Raw genomic sequence first — 21,440 nt, 5'->3', positions numbered from 1 at the left:
GAACATGCAGTAGTCACAAGAAGGAGAATCAGAGTAATCATGGGGCTTGAAGAAACGTGGCTCAGGAGGGCCTTCAGAGTGGAGAAGGCACCCTTCCCGTTTCATAATTCTTCCTGTCTCACGCCTTCTCCCTGCCCTCTTTCTAAGGCCTTGTACAAGAAGACAGAGACGTTGACCTGTGGGCATTTGGTCCAGCATGAGCTTCTTGTGCTAGTGCTTGCTTGGGGAGGGGGTGAGATGAGTGAGGGTGAATAGGGGCCTGAGAGTTATGAGGCATGAGTGACAGGAATAGTCCTGGTGACAAGGGAGAGGGAGAATGCAGCCAGAAATCCTCTGCCCTCCTCCTGGTACTTTCATCTACCACCTGCCGGCATAAAATAAACCCCATTCTCTACTGACGCTGGGGTAACAGGAGGAATGGGGTGAGGTAATGTAAACAATCGTCTAAATCAGCTGTGGAGGCTACTGCAGGGAGGGAAAAAGGAGTCTGGGAAGATCATTGAAATTACTGTACCCTGAGAAAGAACCCAGTCCCTTCCCCTATAGCCTTGCTCAGAACCTATGATTATTGTGTTTTTGTAGAACAAGGGATAGTTGTTTATGTAAAGCATGTATAGACAGCTTGACAAGAGGTTGGTTAGATTTATTTACTTAGCAAGTCTTTATTAGTGCCTGTTATCTGCCAACTCCTGTTCTAAGCACTTTCCAAATATTAACTCACTGAATTCTTGTAACAGTTCTGTGACAGAGATACTCAGAATACAATACTATTTTTATTTCCATTTTGCAGATGAGGAAACTGAGGCTCAGAGGGTTTAAGGGCCTTATCCAGGATAGAGTTGCCAGACTCAGCAAATAAAGATACAGGACACCCAGTTAATTTTGAACTTCAGAATAACAAAGGATAATCTTGTCGTGTAAGTCTGTCCCATATATTACGCTCTCATATTTTTTGCTAAAAAACCAAATCTTGCATATGATATATGGGACATGCTCGCACTACAAAAATTACCTATTAGACATTCGCATTCGATTTGGCATCCTGTATTTTACCTGGCAATCTGAACTCCAAGAATAGTGAGTAGCAAGCAGTGGTAGTAAGTAGTGGACTAGGACTTGAACCCAGAAGGTGTGTGGCTTGCTAGTCCAGGCTGGCAAGTACCTGACAAAGTAGGCTCTCCAATGAAGACTGGAGTGCTAATGTGCCAAGACAAGACACTAATCAAGCCATGTTTTCTCATTGTAGGCCATCTGAGAAAGAGTAAAGGACCTTTTCTCTTTATTCCTCTTAGAAAGGTGGCCCGGGTGGGATTTGTACCCAGTGGCTTACACTTCCCTCAATCCGGGAGAGAATTGAGAAGCTTTCATCCCTCCACGTGCAGGCCCCTGATGCCCCAGGGCTGGATTTCCCAAAGTTGAGGGGACTGAATCCAAAGGCAGGAGGCTGGGCTGTTCCAGGCCCCAAGGGGGTGAGGGGCTTGCACCAGGGTAGGAGGCTCTTGAATAGGGTTGGCTGCATGTGTTTGTGGAGAGGCTGGATACATGGCCACACTTGGGAATCTCGGCCAAGAGCCTGACGTCCCAACGCTGGCACAGAGGAGGCAGGGCACGTGCCTCTGGGTGGATTGGTGAGGGCTGTGGCGGAGAGCCCGGGAAGCACTGCTGAGACCCCACCCCAATTTTTCTGAAGTGTCGAAACCAGAGAATTTGAGAATGACTCCAAAAGGAGGAAAAAGGGGTGGCTCTCACTTCCGCATCATGTGGTGGAAAAAAACCCACCCAATATGGTTAAAATGAATACATTTTATGAGCAGTTATGGTGTTCCTGGTACCTGCATGAATTTCAAATCATTTGATGCTCTGATGCTTGCACTTGAAAACAGAGATCTATCTCAACCGAAAGTTCAGGCTCTTAGCCACCCCCTCATACTACTTCTCCCAATTCAATTAAAGTTGCATCAAATTTAACAGTCTAATTTCCTGATGCTGCAGGGTGATGTTCAAGAACAAGGTTTAGGAAGGTTTTCCTCCTTAGGCTTCATGGAGGAAAATCATACACAAACATTAAGTGCTGCTTGATTAAAGAAATTATATTTCAAATAGAGTTGCTATTTTTTTTCAGGATTAGATACTCTCCTTTTTAAAATCCTGGGTTTAAAATTTTAAACCAAGGCACCCACTTTGGTAGAGCTTTAGATGACGAGCATGGGCTTCTCTCCTCAACACAAAGTCTCGTGTGATGTGACCCTAGTCTTAGCCACGCATCCCTGCATCCAGACCGCTCTGTACAGTCATGCCTGAGTCACCGCTTCTTGACAGCCAGAGCTCTGAGGACCTCGTGAAAGGCCCCGTGGGAACCAGAAATTCAGTACACTCAAAGGAGTTGAAGATGTTTACAACGTGAATCAGCAATTAATAGCACCTTTTCCCCCCCTAAAAAGTCACATCTTTCATACAAGCACTACTAATTATGCTGTTTAGTTTTGTTTTTCTAAGGCGAATGACAAGAAAAATGTATAACCAAGGGACTGGTTGACAGAAGTGAAGAAATATGAGACAACTAGAACAGAGAACAAAAAATAATGAGAAAAATGATTAAAAGAACGGAATTGTGTGGCTTGCTCTACTGGTAATGAGGCTGAACTAAATGAAGAAGTTGCATGTATTTATGGAACCTGCAGGAGAGAGGGAGGAAGTAACTTTCTCCCGATCTCTTACTGGATTATGTTTTCAAACTGGGTGGATAATATAAAAGCAGCATGAGAAATCTGTCCTGGAGGTGCCCCAGCTGTGGCCCTCTATGAGGAGCTAGCTACATAGATCACTTCCCCTTAGATTCTATTCTGCCTGGACTTAACAGGAAATTCACGGCCATTCACACCCAGTTCCATCTTTCCACACTAACATACACAGTGTCTCCTCCACTCCACCCTCAGGCCTGCTGAACAAGAATCTCCCTTCCACCCTATATGAACTTCCTGTGGCTGTGTAACAACCCCAAGCCAGGTGGCTTAAAAACAACAGAAATGGATTCGCTCGCTATTCTGGGGGCCAGAAGTCTGAAATCAGTATGTCGGCAGGATCAAACTGCCTCTAAAGAGTCTAAGGGAGAATCTTCTCTTGCTTCTTCTGGCTTCTGGTGTCTCCAGGTATTCCCTGACTTGTAGCTGCAGAACTCCAATCTTTGTCTCTGTTCTCACATAGCCTTTTCTTCCCCCTCTGCCTTTCTCTTGCAGGGATGCTTGTCAAAGGATTTGGGCCCATCTGGATAATCCAGGATGATCTTATCTTGAGATCCTTGACTTAATTACATCTTCAAGGACCCTTTTTGAAGCAAAGTCCCACCCAGATGTTTTGGGTGGATACATCCTTTGGTAGGTGCAGAAGGCACCACTGCACCCTTTTCCCTAAATCCAAGGATTTCTTACTCCCTAGGTAAGAGATGAATCAATCAAAAAAGAATCCATTTATATACCAGCAAGGCATTCCTTGCCTCTTCAATTTTCTTATGAGCCCAAACTGTCTAAGATCATCATTCTCTTATAGATTTCTTCTCAAATCTCATAGTCTGTTTGGCTTTAGGGTTCTATCTATTCAGCTCTATTTATTCTTTCTGTAGTTTTTCTTTTATTTGTTTTACTATGCAGGTTGGTTTGGATCTCCAAACCAATGGTGGTACATGCTCTTTGCCTGAGACAGTCCAGGATTAAGCCTGCTCATCCATCCCTGTGTCCTTTCTGGTTGGTACCTTCTCTGATGCTCAAGATCCTGGTTTTGATCATACCTCCAGCTGGAACACTTTCCTTTTTGGAGGGAGGACTTGAGAAACAATTGACATAAAGGATTCTGTTTAGTGAGTGATGAGTGGTGAGAAGGGAGAGGTCTTTGCCTCAACCTGCAACTTTGGAGGCTAAAACAGGAGTGGGGAGGTTCTGAAGAAGAGAGCTGGCACATACAGGAGGCCACGGCATAGATTATGACCAGACTTCTGTTCCACTGACTAAGGGCCTCCGTTTCCCTATCTGAAATAGTCTAAGAGCAATTAGCTTCTGAAGTTTCAGTCTCTGATCCAATCGTGTTATTTGCTTTGGTGAAACATGGTCTCCACAAGTTTGTAAGCAAAACACTCCCCAGAATGATTTGGTAGCAATTTAAGAAACTTTCTCCACACACACCTCTCTTCTACCCAAGGAACCAAGGGATTCTATCATTCAGGAGATGTGCAAACAGAACTATGGGCTTATCTCCACCTCTTTATATTTCTCAACACTCAAAACATAGGGACATGTTTAAAGAACTCAGCATATTGTTCTTTATTTGGAGGGAATGTGCCTGACACAGTCCAACAAATCACCAAAGGGATTTTCCACTTTGGAAAACAGTGTAGTAATTTCTTAAAAGGTTAAATATATGCTTCCCCTGTAATCCAGTGGTTTCCCTCTTAGAGAAATAAAATGATATGTTCATAATAAGAGTTATACAGGAATATTGATAGCAGTGTTACTCAGAATAGCCCCAAACTGGACAAATCCCAAGTGTTCATTGATAAGAGAATGGAATTGTGATATAATCATGTAAAGAAATACTAATCACAACTTTAAAAAAAATTACTGGTTAAATCAATCAATACCCAAGTCCCGTAGATTCTACTTCCAAAATGTATCTGCTTCCTTTCTCCCATTATCACCATGCTGGTCTAAGCTGCTACAATCATTCCTCCCTCTGACGATTGCAACAGTCTTCACCTGGCTTCTCCCCTTGCCCTCTTTCTTCCTCAAAACCATTCCCCCCACAGAGCCAGAGTGAACTCCCAAAAACCTGAATCTGATCTTAGCATCCATTTATTATGACCCTTCAGGGGCCACCTTCTCCCTTTGGGATAAAATCTAAACTCACTGTAGTCTACCAAGCCCTTCAGAATCTGCCCCCGTCTTGATGCTCCTTCAGGGACTGTCCCCTTATTCACTGTGCTACAGCCATCTTCCCATCCCCCCTCCCTCCCGGCCTTGCCTCCAGTGTGTCAAACTCCTTGAGGCACTGGGGCCTGGCCGAGGTGGTTCTGGGTGCTTCCTCTCACTCCCCATCTTCTCCTGATCAATGTACTCCTCCTGTCTCCTCCAGAAGACACGAAATTGAGGTAGGTCCACTCTCAGCCTGCTTTAGATTAGGACTCTGTTAGCTTTCTGCTGACTCTCTGTGCTTTCCCTTCATGGCATCCTCAACAATGATCATGAAGCGGCATTTAGAATGGTTATTTGCTCTTTTTTTTTTCCTTTTGTATTATTTTCCTATTGCTAGTGTACACATCACCGCAAGTGTAATGGTTTAAAACAAAACAAATTTCTTATCTTACAGTTCTGGAGATTGGAAATCTGACCTGGGTTCCACTGGCCCCAAATCAAGGTGTCAGCAGAGTCATGCCTCTCTGGAGGCTTCAGGGCAGAATCTGTTTTCTTGCCTTTTACAGCTGCTGAAGGTCAACTACATTTCTTGGCTTATGGACCCTCCTTCTATCTGCTAGTGGTGTAGCATCTTCTCTCTGCTTCCGCCTCTGGTTGGCTATCACATCTCTCTGATTCTGGTCCTCTTGCTTCCCTCTTATAAGGACCCTGGAGATTACACTGGGCTTATCTAGATTATCCAGACTAATCTTTCTATCACAAAAAACCTTACCTTAATCACATCTGCAAAGTGCCTTTTACTGTGCAAGGTAACATATTTATAAATTCCAGGGATTAGGATGTGGACATTTTTGGGAGTGGGGGAAGGTATTCCTCAGCTTATCACATTTGTCTTGTCTCTAAATTTTAAGCTTCACTAATGATAAGAACCATGTCTTTCTTGTCCACTACTGAACTCGGATTGTCTACCTGAAGTCTCGCACATTTCAGGTGCTAAATAATTCATTTTTGTGTAGAGTAAGCATATTGGAGCCACTTGAATGTAAATGGCTTAGATTTTATAATATTTATTTATCAATTTCATTTCCCAGTTTAAGACTGGAACATCTTTTGTTACTCTCTAGCCACTCAGGAAAGAGGCCCCATTGCACTTGGATTTCCTAATTTCAAGCCAAAATGGTTCTAAAAAACCACCTGGGGGGCACCCGGGTGGCTCAGCCAGTTAAATGTCCAATTCTTGATTTCGGTGCAGGTCATGATCTCACGGTTCAATGAGATCAAACTCCACATAGGGCTCTGAGCTGCCAGCATGAAGCCTGCTTGGGATTCTCTATCTCCCTCTCTTTCTGCCCTTCCCTCTCCTTCTCTCTCAAAATAAATAAATAAACTTAAAAAAAAAATAAAACACCTGAACTTTGACTCCATTACTCACTATTTTTGTTCATAGAATTTTCCTGCATTAAATTCTTTTCGCCTAACCATCTAACAGGACCAAACTCCCTTGAACTCCTCCTACTCTAAAAGGGTTCTCACCTACCTTATGAACACAATTCACATGAATCAGCATGCATCCTCCAGCTCGACAGGCTTCTAAGAGATTTATGCTCCTGCAGTATTTCTCCAAGCCAGATTTCTTCAAACTCTGTTCCCAATCTCCATACCCCATTTCACTGGCAACTTCACAAGTGGAAAATCTGATATCAGTATTCCGAGAACCAAATGATACCATAAAAAAATGTAGAATAATTACAGCTCAATTATACTAGTATTGTTTTAGCCCCTATCTTTTTGAGAATCTCCCAGCTCAGGAGATGAAAAGAAGAGATGGCACAAGGGTGTGTGTGTGTGTGTGTGTGTGTGTGTGTGTGTGTTTAAAGTGGGAACATACTATAAATGCACATTAAAACATTTCAAAATAGAAACCTTCTTAGATAAAGTGAAAGAAGTGACTTCCTCTAATCTACTAAAATAAATATAAAGAAAATTAAGTCAGCCAAACCAATTCCTTGATATCATGTGGTCAAGAAAGGAAAAATTGGTTATCTGAATCTTTAAATTTTTACCACTGTTTTAATCCTATGTAGACACAGTCTGAATGTGAAAGCATTACCCATCTGATAAATAAAATAATTCAGCAAAGAGATTTAGGACACTGCAAACTTAATTCTGCTCATGAACATCTTGTCTCACCTGGTATTTTAAACTCTTGTCTTGGCTTGCTTCACAGGGACCTTATGAAAGTCCCCTCCCCCCATAAATACAGTGGAGCAATCCAATCGTTAAGCCCATTGTCTCCACCTAGGCTTGCCTGGATATACAGCATGATGCCTGGACATATGAGGCTATGGAGCATTATTCATTTCTCACAGAGAGGCCAAGTGAGTGGGGATTAGCCTCAACAATGAGTACTGCTATTTGCTATTTAGCCAGGAGCAAGGTTCTCATCCAACACAATGCTTGTGCACGTTCAGCTCATTGCTTGTCTGTGCAGATCCCCACATGCAGAGAGGACTTTTACAACCCAGAGTGACAACCATGTGTCCTGCGGCTCTGTTCCCACCAGGGAAGGCCATAGGAAGGCCACTGCTCAGCTCTCTGCATTTTATGTTCTCCACTGCTGAGAGTGATGAAGTGATATGGCAAAGGACTTGTGTTTTCTTGGTCTATATACAGATAACTTATACTGGTTATTAAGGAATTTTCATTAATACAGAAGGATTTTGACTTAACCTCATGTGGACACACAAAAGTATCCAGGCATTATGACAAGAACTTGACTGAAAAAAAATCTCTTCGAGAAAAGAGAAATATGGCCAAAAGAGAAATATGGCCTATACAACCAGTCTTCTATTGGGGCATATTCAGGCTCATGTTTCTGAACATAAGTAGGAAGTTTGAAGAATAGACAAATTTTACAAAGGGAAAGAGGATTTTCCGTTACGGGTGTTACACATATTATAGCATTTCTGACTCCAGGTCTTGTAAAGCCATTGCCTGTCTTCAGTCTTTGTGTAGTTTGGGTCCCCTCTGTGGGTGGGGATGGAGGATGGTGAACTTTTTTGATTCATAGGAAGCTAGTGATACAAAATACAAATACAAAAAGTTTGCGTAAAATCCACCCACCATTTTGAGCCAAAATATTTATTGTAGCAATGGAGGCTGACAAAGTAATGGGCACTTTGGATTTAGCCCTTTGTGCACCTCCTTTATGCACAGTGGTGATGATCACCACTGTATGAGGAAGCCTCCATGTGGGAAGTTCTCCCCAACAACCTCACTCTTGAGACTAGGACAAAAAGCAACCCTTCTATTCTATACCTGTTTTACTTTCCTAGCACTGCTGTGATAATTACTACAAACTTAGTAGTTTAAAAAAAACACAAATGTATCATCTTATAGTCTGAAATTCAGAAGTCCAAACTGGGTCTCACTGGACTAAAATTAAGGTTTTGGTAGAGTTCTATTCTTTCTGGAGACTCTAAGGGAATTTCTGTTCTCTTACCTTTTTCAACTTCTAGAAGTTGCCTTTAAGCCTTGACTCATGGCTCCTTCCAGAAATCCCATCACTCTGACTACTGCTTCCATTGTCATATTTCCTTCTCTGAGTCTCCAGTCTTCTGCTTTCTCTTATATTATAAGGACCCTGGTGATTATACTGTACCCACCCAGGGAACCCAGCGTCATCACTCCTTCTCAAGATCCTTAACTTAGTCAAATTTACAGAGTCCCCTTTTGCCACATAAGGTAATACATTCACAGTTGCAATGATTAAGACTTGGACATTTCCAGAAGCCATTATTATGTCCAACACAATGTTCTTTTCCATTTTCCAACCAGAAGCTTTTGGCCATTTTTATACTTAATTCTTTCTTGACTCATCTCAACCAACCACCTGACCTTTTTTTTTTTTTTTTTTTACACCAAAGTGCAATTGTAACTTCCTACTTATTTATAAGATTGAGAACTTCTTGGAAGAGGAGATACTGTATTTTACTTTATTGTATTCTTCACAGACCTTAGCAGTGTCTTGTATAAAACATGTGCTCAGAACATTTTGTAATTTTTTTTTAAAAGGAGAAGATATTTGCTATAGAGAACTAGATTTTGAAGCTCAGTGTGGAGGAGAGACTGGTGAGACTGAAAACATAATTTCACTTCGAACATGGCAGAGAGATTGGGTTCCAGGGTAATTCAATGTGGGAAAGGACAGGCTTTTCAACGGGTGTGGTGGAACAACTGGATATTCACAGGAAAATATAATCCTTGAACTTTACCTCATACCATACACAAAAATTAACTTAAAGACTATAACATTTTTAGAGAAAATGCAGGAGAAAATTTTCATAGCCTCGAGAGAAGCAAAATTTTGTATTATGACACAAAAAGAACTAATAAGGAAAGAAAAAAGTCAATAAAATGGACTTATTCAAAATTAAAAACTGCCCATCAAAAGACCTCATTGAGTAGTGGTGCAAAATTAGACTTAGATGGGATTTCTGCTTCCAGGCAGGTCTAAATAGCAGGGACCAGATTTACCTTCCTTCCTGAAAAACTAAACAAAATACCACCTTGGTGCAAAGGTTATCAAGACTCTGGTCATTAAGCAATGAAAGACACTGAGCCCTAAGGGACAGAAAACAAATGCAGTGAGACCTACACTTGCCCTAGTTTGCTGCAGGGAGAGTTTCTGGTCAATGTGCAGAGAGGGGGATCCTAGGCAGAGTACAGTGGTCCCATGGGATAAGAGAGAAAAAGGAGTCTGTGTGGTTAGAGTCTGCAGGACAGAGAATCAGAGATCCATAGAGAGTCCTGCTGGAGTCTTCAACTGAGTACTGATCAGTCCATGTTCGTAAGGACACTGTCTAGGTCCATGGAAAGAACTCTCTGAAAAGATTAGAGAGATGGTACCAAGAATTCACACAAAGCCAAGAATAATTCCTGTTCCTCCCAAGCAGAGTGGAAAACCTCATAATTCATGGGACATTGGGTAGAGTCCTCAAGTCCTAAGAAAATGTCACTTTAATATTGAGACAAAGGTAACCCCTGAATAAAGATTGCTCTAGTTGTACATAACAAAGCTTAAAAGCAAGTTCTGAAAGGGATGAAGTGTTTTGCAAGTAATTCAACTGCATCCCAGAGGTTCAAGAATGCTTACAGGAATACAAAAATACCCAGCATCCAAAAGGTAAAATTTACAACATCAGACATCCGTTCAGAAATGAACAGAATTAATATTCCCAATTAGCATTTGGAAGCAGGAAAGTATGACCCATAATGAGGGCAAAATCAATCAGTTGAAACCAATGTAAGAATTATACAGATGTTAAAATTAGTAGACAAGACATTAAAAGAGTTATTATAACAGTATTCCATAAGTTCAAGAAGCTGGAGGAAAGATTGCACATGAAGACTAGAGAAATAGAAGACATAAAAAAGATCCAAACTGAGCTTCTAAAGATGAAAACTATAATATTTGAGATAAAAAATACATCAGCTTAAACATTGGAGAAAAAAAGATTAATGAAATTGAAGACATAGGAATAGAAGCCATGTAAAGTGAAATTTGCAAAGAATTTTCAAAAATTTGAAAACTAAAATGAGCAGAGCATCAGTGAGACAACTTTAAACATCAAATATACATGTAATTGGAGTCTCCAGAGCAAGGGAGGGATTATTTCTAATTCTAATCTATTTTGAATAAAGCTGCTATGAATATTCATGTACTATGTGGACATATACTTTTTTAGGGGTACAGACTCAGGAGAGAAATTGCTGGGTCCTAGGGATCATATATCTTTAACTTTTTAAAGAAAGTGTCGAACAAATTTTCAAATGGTTTTCCCTTTTTACTTTCCAGCAATTATTCCAGCAATGTATTAAAATTCTACCTTCTTCACATCCTCGCCAATGTTTTGTGTTATCACTCTTTTTATTTAAAGTTTATTTATTTATTTTGAGAGAGAGAGAGCATGGGAGGGGTAGAGAGAGAATCCCAAGAAGGCTTTACGCTGTTAACACATAGCCTGACATGGGGCTCAAATCCATGAACCGTGAGATCATGACCTGAGCCGAAACCAAGAGTCAGATCCTTAACTGACTGAACCACCCAGGCACCTTAAAATCAAGGCACTCTTCTTAATCTTAGCCATATTGTTGGCTTTGTAGTGGTATCTCATTGTGGTTTTAGTTTGTAATTTTCCTGATGCCTAATATTATTGACCATCTTTTCATAGGCTTCTTGGCCATACATATGTATTTATTTATATAATATCTCTTAAAATATTTTGCTTATTATTTCACTGGGTTATTTCTCTACTTATTATTGTGTCAGTATCAATTACTTTGCATTTTCTATAATTTTTTATACATGACATCATATAGTATTTCCTTTTTTTCCCTGGCTTCGTTCAATAGTGTACTTATTTTCAGATATAGCCACACAGTTTATGTAACACTTCTCTTTTTATTGCTGAGTACTAGTCCATTATATAAGTATGCACAAGTTATGTATTTATCCACATGATGATGAGCATTTGAGTAGTTTCCAGGTGTTGGCTATTAAAAATAAAGCCTTGGGGCACCTGGATGGCTCAGTGAGTTGAGCATCTGACTCTTGGTTTCTGCTCAGGTGATGATCTCACGGTTTCATGAGTTTGAGCCCTGTGTTGGGCTCCATGCTGTGCGAAACCTGTCTCCCTCTCTTTCTCTGCCTCTCCCCCATTCACACTATCTCTGTCTCTCTCAAAATAAATAAACTTAAAAAAAAATTAAACTTTAATAAATATTTGTGTAATAATCTTTGCATATATATATGATTTCATTTTTCTTTTGTCTAAAATCAAGAACTTCAGCATCCACCTTATGATGTAGAAAAAGAAGAGCAAATGAAGTGGATAATAAGCAAATAGAAAGAAATAATAAAGATTAAAGATCAGGGTAGAAATCAAGGAAATAGAAAACAGAAAAACAATGGATAAAAATTAATGAAAACAAAATCCATTATTAGAGAAGATAATCAAATAGATAAACTTCCGGCAGACTGATCAGGGAAAGGAGATACTGAAAGATCATGTATATTTACACACATACATACACACACACATACATATGTGTATATGTATATACACTATTATATATATACATACATGTATATACATATATATATATACTATTACATATATATGACATATAATTTCATCAAAATGAAGAATGTCTACTCTTCAAAAACTAGACAAAGGGAATGAAAAGAGAAGACTCAGGAGACTAGGAGAAAATATTTGCAAATTATATATCAGATAAAAGACTGTATCCAGAATGTCTAAAGAAATCTCAAAACTTGATGATAACAATAATGTTTTTTTTAATTTTTTTTTCACGTTTATTTACCTTTTTTTGAGACCGAGAGAGAGACAGAGCATGAACGGGGGAGGGTCAGAGAGAGAGGGAGACACAGAATCTGAAACAGGCTCCAGGCTCTGAGCTGTCAGCACAGAGCCCAATGCAGGGCTCAAACTCACGGACCGCGAGATCATGACCTGAGCCGAAGTAGGCCGCTTAACCGACTGAGCCACCCAGGTGCCCCTATGATAACAATAATTTTTAAAAAAAGGTAAAACACAGGAAAAACTTGAACAGTTTCTTTACCAAAGAAAATATATGGATGGCAAATAAGAACATGAAAAGATGCTGAACATTAGTACTCATGAGAAAGATGCAGATCAAAACCATAGCAAGACCTAATTATATGCCTCTTATTTATTTCTATTTTTAAGTTTATTTACTTTGAGAGGGGGAAGAGGGGTGGGGGGGGGAGAGAGAGAATACCAAGTAGGCTTTGTGCTGTCAGCACGGACCATGATATGGGACTCAAACCCACAAACCGTGAGATCATGACCTGAGCTGAAATCAAGAGCTGGACACTTAACTGACTGAGCCACCCAGGTGCCCCAAATTACATGCCTTTTAGACTATCCAAAGTTAAAAATATTTCAAGTATTGGTGAGGATGTGTGGGGGGACAGGTAGTCAAGTCATACACTGTTGGTAGGGATGTAATATGGTACAACCACTTTGGAAAACAGCTTGAGATTTACTCAAAAATCTAAACGCACATCTACTAAATGACCCAACCATCCTACTCATAAATATTGACCAAATACAACTTAAAATCTGTAGATCTGAATAACCCAACCAGTGGAGGGAATGTCAAGTTTGTGGTTTGGTTTCCTCCCCAAGAAAGTGTTATTCACATGTCTAATGAAGACAAAATGGTATCATTACTATCTACCTCTATGTGAGTTTTCCTGTTGCTCTCTAGACAGCCATGTGCAGTCTCGAGGTTGGAATATTATTTCATGTCTTTCTGAAGTCATAATATTTTTTGAAGAGCATCCTTCACTCATTCAACATTTATTAAACACCTACTTTTATTCTTATCAGTACATTTTTTTACCTCCTTGCCTATGTAAAGACCTTAAATAAACCTGTAAACAAAGTAATTCTCATTAACTTGATCACTTCTATTTATTTATGTATTTATTTATTTATTCATTTTTTTTCAACGTTTATTTATTTTTGGGACAGAGAGAGACAGAGCATGAACGGGGGAGGGGCAGAGAGAGAGGGAGACACAGAATCGGAAACAGGCTCCAGGCTCTGAGCCATCAGCCCAGAGCCTGATGCGGGGCTCGAACTCACGGACCGCGAGATCGTGACCTGGCTGAAGTCAGATGCTTAACCGACTGCACCACCCAGGCGCCCCATTTATTCATTATTTTTAACGTTTGTTTATTTATTTTGAGAGACAGACAGCTTGAGTTGGGAAGGGGCAGAGTGAGGGGGAGAGAGAAAATCCCAAGCAGGCTCTGCACTGTCAGCACAGACCCCAGTGCAGGACTCAAACCCACAAAACCATGAGATCGCGACCTGAGCCAAGATCAAGAGTCAGCTGCTCAACCAACTGAGCCACTTAGGCGCCCCTAACTTGATCACTTTTAACTCTCTTTTAATGTGCCATTATTTTGCATATTTATCAAGTATCTATTCCTGACCATCTAAAATCCCTTAAGGCTCAGCCATATTGGGCATATTTTTTTCCCCTGGCCTGGCTGAGTTCTTCCATTTTGACCTCCAGTTCATATTTCTAGTAAATTAAAAAAAAATTTTAATTACATGCATTTTCATTTTGGAGTCTCCAAGACAAAATTTCAGCCACCAGGCATCTGATACTTCAAACCTAGAAACAAATTTAGTGCTTGTTTCCTTTGTGTGGTCTCTGCTCTGGACATGCGCAGCAGCTGAGTTTACAGATCAGCAGATGTGATATGAGGAACACATTGGGTCAAGCCTCTATCATGAGATCAGGGAAAAGAAGTTTTCTCTCCAGTAAAAACAGAGCAACTCGTTTTCAAATCTCGCAGCTTCCAGCAAGCTCTGGTGTTTCCTTTTGGTCTGTGAAACAGTTCAGCCTCACACTCTCCTGCTGTTGTGACAGTCTGTCTCCACCCCAGCAGCACAAAGACCGAAGGAAAAAGGGATACGGTAGCTGCTTTTCTTGCATTGGGGAGATATACATGATTTCACAGTAAGAGAAGATATCTGATCTTTGTACCCCCTTTGTTTCCTCTCTCCAAGTTTTACAGCCTTCTTTATCTGTAAATAAAAAAAAAAGTTGTACATACATTTTCAAAATGTGCTGCATAATACAACTTCATACATTTAGGAAGCTGACAGCTGCCCTCTGAGGTAGAGCCTGACAGCCTAAAACCCAGAAATCAATCATTTGGATATAGCGAGGCCGTGCTATTGCTCCCAGTATGTATTGCGGCACCCAGGAACCACTCATCTGAGATACGCCATCGTAACTCTGATAGATTAAAGCACCACATCCTAGAAACAATTGTGTGTGGTGGGGGAAAATGCTCTCATAGATCTGCCGGGTACCAGCCCAGAATCCAGCAGGCAACCGGGCAGGGCTGTGCTGAATCAGAGCTTCCAGAAACCCGGGAAGCAGCAGGATGACAGTTCTGTTCTTCAACAGCCCATTATGAACTAATTAGCATACATGAATTGCAGATTTTAAGCATTAAAGTGATGTACAAATCATTAATTTTTTGTCAAATCCATGTCACCCTTGTGTATGCCTTCCTATTTTAATGTTGCATGACAGTGAAAAGAGGTACAATCCTCTGTATATAAAGAGGAGAGATTTGGTGTAGCTGATATAATGAGACCTATTTAAACACTATGTATTTTTCGGCTTTGAATATATCTGCTTGGAAAAATGCTACACTTGTCCTATTAGGGTTAATTGTGAAAGGATGTTAATGTATTCAAAACCCCAGGGGTAGTTCTACATGTTGTCTGAATGAAACAGGGGATGTAAGACCAACTTCACATTTGAGCTTTCTTTTTAAAAGTCCTCTTTTTGATGAATAAAAAGAGCCATAAAATCTTTCTCACTGATTATGGAAGGTGTAACTATTTAGAATGAAAGCTGAGCTTTTCGGTGTGTGAGAGCTCCCATGCAGCAGATCTGTTCTCGTTAACTCAGTGCCAAACTTAATTTATAAAGATGTATAATGGAATGGAATGGAAAAGGGAAAATAACAGCAAATCTGGGTTTCATACTGGAAAAGGCTTCTAAGCATTAATTTGTGGTTTTCCGTATTGTTTCTGTGTATTTAATTACTAAAGATATTTGTGCTTAAACAAATGCTTGGTGTTTCATTTGAATTTCTCTTTTCTTATTACAGTGGAGTCACAATGCTTAATTTGTTAGTACTGCAATAGTTGCCATGGTAACAGACTCTAACGTTATATATAAATATGTATGTGGCATATATGTGTGTGTGTTATAAATATGTACTATAGATGATTATGACTTTATTCCGAGAGCACATTTCAGAAGACTTAGCTCTTAAGAAACACTCTAATTAAAAATGTAGATATACTTTGTGAACCTAAAGATATATGGTCACAGACTTGGGTCTCCATTTTCACATGGGGAAGAAAGGAAGTTCTGAGGAAGGGGGAGATGTTTTCATGCTCTCTTCTTGTAGGTTTTCCTCTGCCTGCCAGCAGAATCCTCCTTGGGTCATACTCTATGGGCCTTCTCCTTCTCCCCACTCCCTTTTCCACCCACTTCTTTTAACCATACGAAATCTAGATAAAATGAAAACCAAGGCCAAACTCTAGGGGCAGAAGTTTTTTTTCCGAAGAACATTCTATCAAGAAGACTAGGGATGCATTGAGAAGGGAGGAGGAGAGGGTGAGATGATGTGGTCCATTCGTATTAGTGAGAGAGGGGAATTCGTAATAAAGATAACTATCCACGTATATGCTGCTTGAATTAGGAATCCCATGCACCTCTCAGGAAATATTTAGGGTAGAAAGTAGACTCTTCATTGTAGAACTAAGGAAACTGCAGCTCACAGTGAGTGAGTAAACATTGTCATGAAGATTACTTCTGCCAAAGCCTCCGTTCTTTGTACAATGTCACCTTATTACTGAGGCCTTCTTTAGTGCAAGGTACCAGAGCCATAAACCCACTCCTTCCAGACTAATTAGCATCCCCCATGCAGTCAACTCTGGGGCAATGACAACGATATGCTTTATGCTGGAGATGACTTTGGTAGTAAACCAAAAATAAACCCAACGGAAAGGGAGAATAGCATGGCAATCTCTCTCAGTAGGTATTATTTTCAACTCCATGCAACAACAACCATAGAACAACAGCAGCTTAGCTAAATGGTTTATTTTTCATAAATCATTACAAACCCAGAAATAGGCAAGCTTAGGTTGGTATGGAGTCAACATACTTAAATGGAGCATTTAGGCAGTTATTTATCTCTCCACTGTGCCATCCTTAGTGTGAGACCATTATCTTCATGCTCATAAGATGGCCACTGCCCCACTTGACATCACAACTGTATTTCAGGCTAAAGGAAGAGGAATGAATAAAGGGCAAATAATGAGGGGGCTGAGCTGGTCTCTCTCTCTCTCTCTCTCTTTCTCTCTTTTTGTGGAAAAAAATCACAATTTCAATATTGGATGCCACATATTGTGCTTTGACTCATACGGTTTCCTTGGGATTAACCAATGGAGTGTCCTATGACCTCTGGGAACTGTGGAAAATATGGAATGCTTCAGAGATATGCATGTCATCCTTGTGCAAGGGCCACGCGAATCTCCTCTGTATCATTTTATTTCCAGTATGGGCTGCCAAAGCAAGCGCAAGCTTGTCTCTTCTCGGCGATAAACATAACTTTTCAGGAAGCCCTAACCGAAACAGTGTGCTTATGCTGGCCAGCCTGCTTCCATATGGCCACCGCATGGACGCAGAGAAGTCTGTGGCACTGAGTCATTTTAATCAAGCCTAATGTTGCCCTTAGTAAAAGGGGGTTCTGTTAGTAATGAATGGAGAATGGTTATTGGATAGGCAACTACCAATGGTCATCTTCTGTGATCGATATTTCCTTGTGACTTCATCAAGAATACGCACCAATGTAGGTGTGTATTTTGAATCAGGGAAAAACATTAAATGCACATTCTGGCACACAGCTGAACACCAGCTTCGACCTTACTCATTTTCTTGCTATTTCTTGAATCTTCAGCTTCCATTTCCAGGAATTCTCCATTTAATCCTTCCAAGTGGAGTACTTATTAGCTGCCTTATTGGTACTTAACCATACCACCCTAGTATGATGGTGGCAGAGTTCATGGTTTGAGCAGCTGAATTTTGCAGAATCTGTGTAGAAGAGCAGTCAAGGGCTAAGGATTCTCACAGAACTGAGTTAAATTCAAGCTTCACTTCCTATAATCTGTGGACTTTTATGTAAGTCCCTTAACTTCTCAAGGCCTTGGTTTCCTCATCTGATAAGTGAGGACAATAAAAACACCTTATTCAGGAGGCCCTGGGTGATTCAGTCCATTAAGTGTCCGGGTTTAGATCGGGTCATGATATCACGGTTCATGGGTTCAAGCCCCACGTCAGGCTCTGTGCTGACAGCTCAGAGCCTGGAGCCTGCTTTAGATTCTGTGCCTCTCTCTATCTCTGCCCCTCCCCTGCTCATGTTCTGTGTGTCTCTCTCTCAAAAATAAATAAGCATTTAAAAAAATAATAAAAATGCCTTCTTCAGAGGGATTCTATGAAGAGGAAACAAGTCAATACACATAAAAGACCTAGTGGACTATCTGACCCATGGCAAGTATTTGACCAATGTTAACTATTATTACTATTGCTATTAATCAAGTTGTCCTGGATTCAAGTCATGAATCTGCCATTTTCTTGCGCAAGTTACTAAAAACCTTTGATCCTCAGTTTCATCATGTGGAAAATGGTTGCTGGGTAATGTTAGAGATGGTAAGTATGAAAATTACCTGTGAAACTACTAAATAGTAGGAATGCTAACTACTACTAGTTCCCTGTCAATATCTATTCCCCATTCCCCTTCTTCCTTCCTGTTGGGATTTCACTTTGTTTAAGATGGTGATATGTCCTATTAAAATTATTCCCTTTCCTAACTCCCTTGCAGCTAGAGGATGAAAAAGTTCTGGCCATGTAATATAAATGGATTTCCCTGAAGAGAACTTTATATCTTGAATAAAAAGGCAAAACCTTATTTTGTAAAAGCTCTCTCCTCCCCTATTGATTGCATGCCTGGAGGTGCTGCAGCCGTATTGAAAATGGGGGGACCAGGACTACAAACTAATGATGGATGACAGAGCAGGAAGATAGACTTAAGGTCATTTATTGCATCATTAAGGCCTTGTACCAGCTTTAGATTGCCCAACTCCAGGTGTATTATATAAGGAGAAAAAAAAACTTTGTGGTGTAAGACAATATTTCTTGGGTTTTATTTTATGTGCAGTCAAACAATCAAATGGGGACATAGCTTTTTGCCATGTGGAAATCATATTAATAATCATTACCACCACCACCACCATCATCATCATCTCTATCAATGACAGGACCCCAGGATATCTAATCTGTGTTCTATTTTTACGAGCAGAGCAAAGGGTTTGATGGTCCTAGGGAAGAAACTTAGTCTACAGGAAGCATTGATCAAGACTCCAGGGAACTGAAGACCTTGGAGGGAACTGGAGAAATTCTTTTCTTTTCTTTTTTTCTTTTTTTTTTTTTTTTTGAGAGGTTGACAATAGTTTTTATTAGCACAAATGTGTCTATGCTTTATATAAATCTCTCATTAACCAACTAACCTAACCATAAAAATAATAATTATCTTTTTATTTAGGTCCATTTTACATTCATGTTTTGTTCACAGGTTAGAAGAACAAACCTTCGCATAGGAACTGACAAATCAAGGGAATTAAGAAGCTCCTTACTGGCCGGTATCCATTTTTGGCACTTGTCACAGAAGTAGGACAGCTGCTCCTCCATCCAAGACATATCTCCTTCATCACTGTTGAGGGAATCCCCACTCTGATCATGAGATAAGTCCACTGATACCTTGTCTTCTGATTCAACTATCAGGGCAGTATCCCCCTCCACCTCTCCCTCCTCCAGCCCTTCTGAGGTAGATGTTCTCGTGGCTTTATCATCGTGACGGCTTATCAAACTACTTAGGTGGATATTACTATCCATACTTTCCTCTCTTAGGCTCTCAAGTGCTTTTCACGAACAATCCTAAACTCTGGATACCAGGCTTAAAGGGGCTTCTACCAAGATCACACAGACAGACACTCTTCAGAAGAGTGACCACTTCTTTACTGAGATAGAAGGGACTTCTAAAGCAATTGTTTAGAATATATGATCCAGTGTCATTGTCTTTGGTCAAGTTTGAAAGGGCAGTAACCACGAAAAGGTTGAATACCTCACAAAGCTATTCTCCATCCACACTCACACACTCACACTTGACAATGTCCCATCAGTATTTGACATCCATTTCAAGTCATGTTTTTTGAGATCCTTTTGCCACTATCATCTTCTCTGTTTCTGCTTCAAGTTGCTCAGTCAAAATAATCTGTTTTCTCAAGAGACTTATGTTTTCTTTTTTTCCAATTTTGCCTCTCAATGTTTCTGATCACTCCACCATGAAGCCTCTGCAGGTCCTGACGCTGCTTCAGATGCACCCGGGCCATGGTGGCCGCCATCAGCACCACCGATAGGCCTAGCACCACCTTCGGGCTCCTAGACATCCCCGCACCGGCCACCGTGACCTCCCACTACCCGCCTGGAGCCCCAGGGCCACAGCTGAATGCTACTCAGAGGCTGCCAGAACTGGAGAAATCCTAACTGCTTCTGGGACTTGGGGCAAGGACCAGACAATTGTCAGATCAACCTATAGAATCCTGAGGAGACTGCTAACCCAGGAAAGCTCTGTGCATGCACTGAATCCCACTGAATCTGAGTCTATAGTCTGGAGATCTATGAGTTTATTACCCACTAATTGCCTACAGACTCCTGGGTGACATTACAAATATCTGGGATGGAGGTAAAGAGGAACCAATGTTAGGTGAAGGGTAATATTGCAAAAGTTATTTTGTGGATAATGGTAACCACCGATAATTAGAGATGAATGAGGAGTAACTACCTTCCACACAACCTCTTCACCAGTTTATGTTGAAAGTAATCTCTGACCAAATTTGGCCACACATAAAGATGCATATTAAACATTTATTAAATTTTTTTTTTAACGTTTATTTATTTTTGAGACAGAGAGAGACAGAGCATGAATGGGGGAGGGTCAGAGAGAGGGAGACACAGAATCTGAAACAGGCTCCAGGCTCTCAGCTGTCAACACAGAGCCCAACGCGGGGCTCAAACTCACGGACCGCGAGATCATGACCTGAGCCGAAGTCGGCCGCTTAACCGACTGAGCCACCCAAGTGCCCCCTTAAACATTTATTAAGAAGCAGGCACAAAACACTTATGTAACATATAAGCTGGTAGCTTGCTATAGTAGATATCAGACCACTGGTGGACTGAGGACTGAGTCAATGGCTAGACAAATTTTTTCTAGAAAACACCTCTGGAGGCTAGTTAGAAGACTAGTTGATTAGAAGACTAGTTGATGACTCCTAGGGAGTGAATTTTTGGTTAGGGCAAATGTCCACCCTTACAATGTAGCTTAATCTAATTGACATATACATATACTTCCTATAAAGTATAGTAGGGAGTTTAAATTATAGACCCCCTATTAAGTAGCCCATATAGTTAATAAATAGCAAAATTAGAACTAGATCTTGTGTCCTCTGACCCCCAAACTTGAAAGTTTTATCACTATAGTATCTCAACATGGCAATAATCCTACCAACAGTCCAAACTTGTTGCCTTAAGAGGTAACCTCAGGGATACTTGGGTGGCTCAGTCAGTTAAGTGTCTGGCTCTTGATTTCAGCTCAGATCATGATCTCACGGTCCTGAGATCAAGCCCTGTGTCAGGCTCTGCGCTGAGTGTGGAGCCTGCTTGGGACTCTCTCTTTCCCTGTCTCTTTGCCCCTCCCCCACTCATTCTCTCTCTCTCTCTCTCTCTCTCTCTCTCTCTCTCTCTCTCAAAATTAATAAACATTAAAAAAGA

General features: G+C 40.6%; 1 non-coding gene and 1 pseudogene across 1 annotated transcript; both read right to left on the bottom strand.

Annotated features, from left to right (window-relative positions):
- Positions 1 to 17,030: 17,030 nt before the first annotated feature.
- LOC111562076 lies at positions 17,031 to 17,133 on the bottom strand. The gene has a single exon (XR_002745133.1). It is a non-coding gene; the product is annotated as a U6 spliceosomal RNA (small nuclear RNA).
- Positions 17,134 to 19,812: 2,679 nt separating this feature from the next.
- On the bottom strand, positions 19,813 to 20,059 carry LOC101099234 (annotated as a pseudogene).
- Between the last annotated feature and the right edge of the window lie 1,381 nt (positions 20,060 to 21,440).

This window comes from Felis catus, chromosome C1 (genome assembly GCF_018350175.1).
Source record: "Felis catus isolate Fca126 chromosome C1, F.catus_Fca126_mat1.0, whole genome shotgun sequence".
NCBI classification, from domain to species: domain Eukaryota; kingdom Metazoa; phylum Chordata; class Mammalia; order Carnivora; family Felidae; genus Felis; species Felis catus.
Note: the sequence above shows the minus strand (reverse complement) of the source record. Positions and strands in the feature narration are given on the sequence as shown.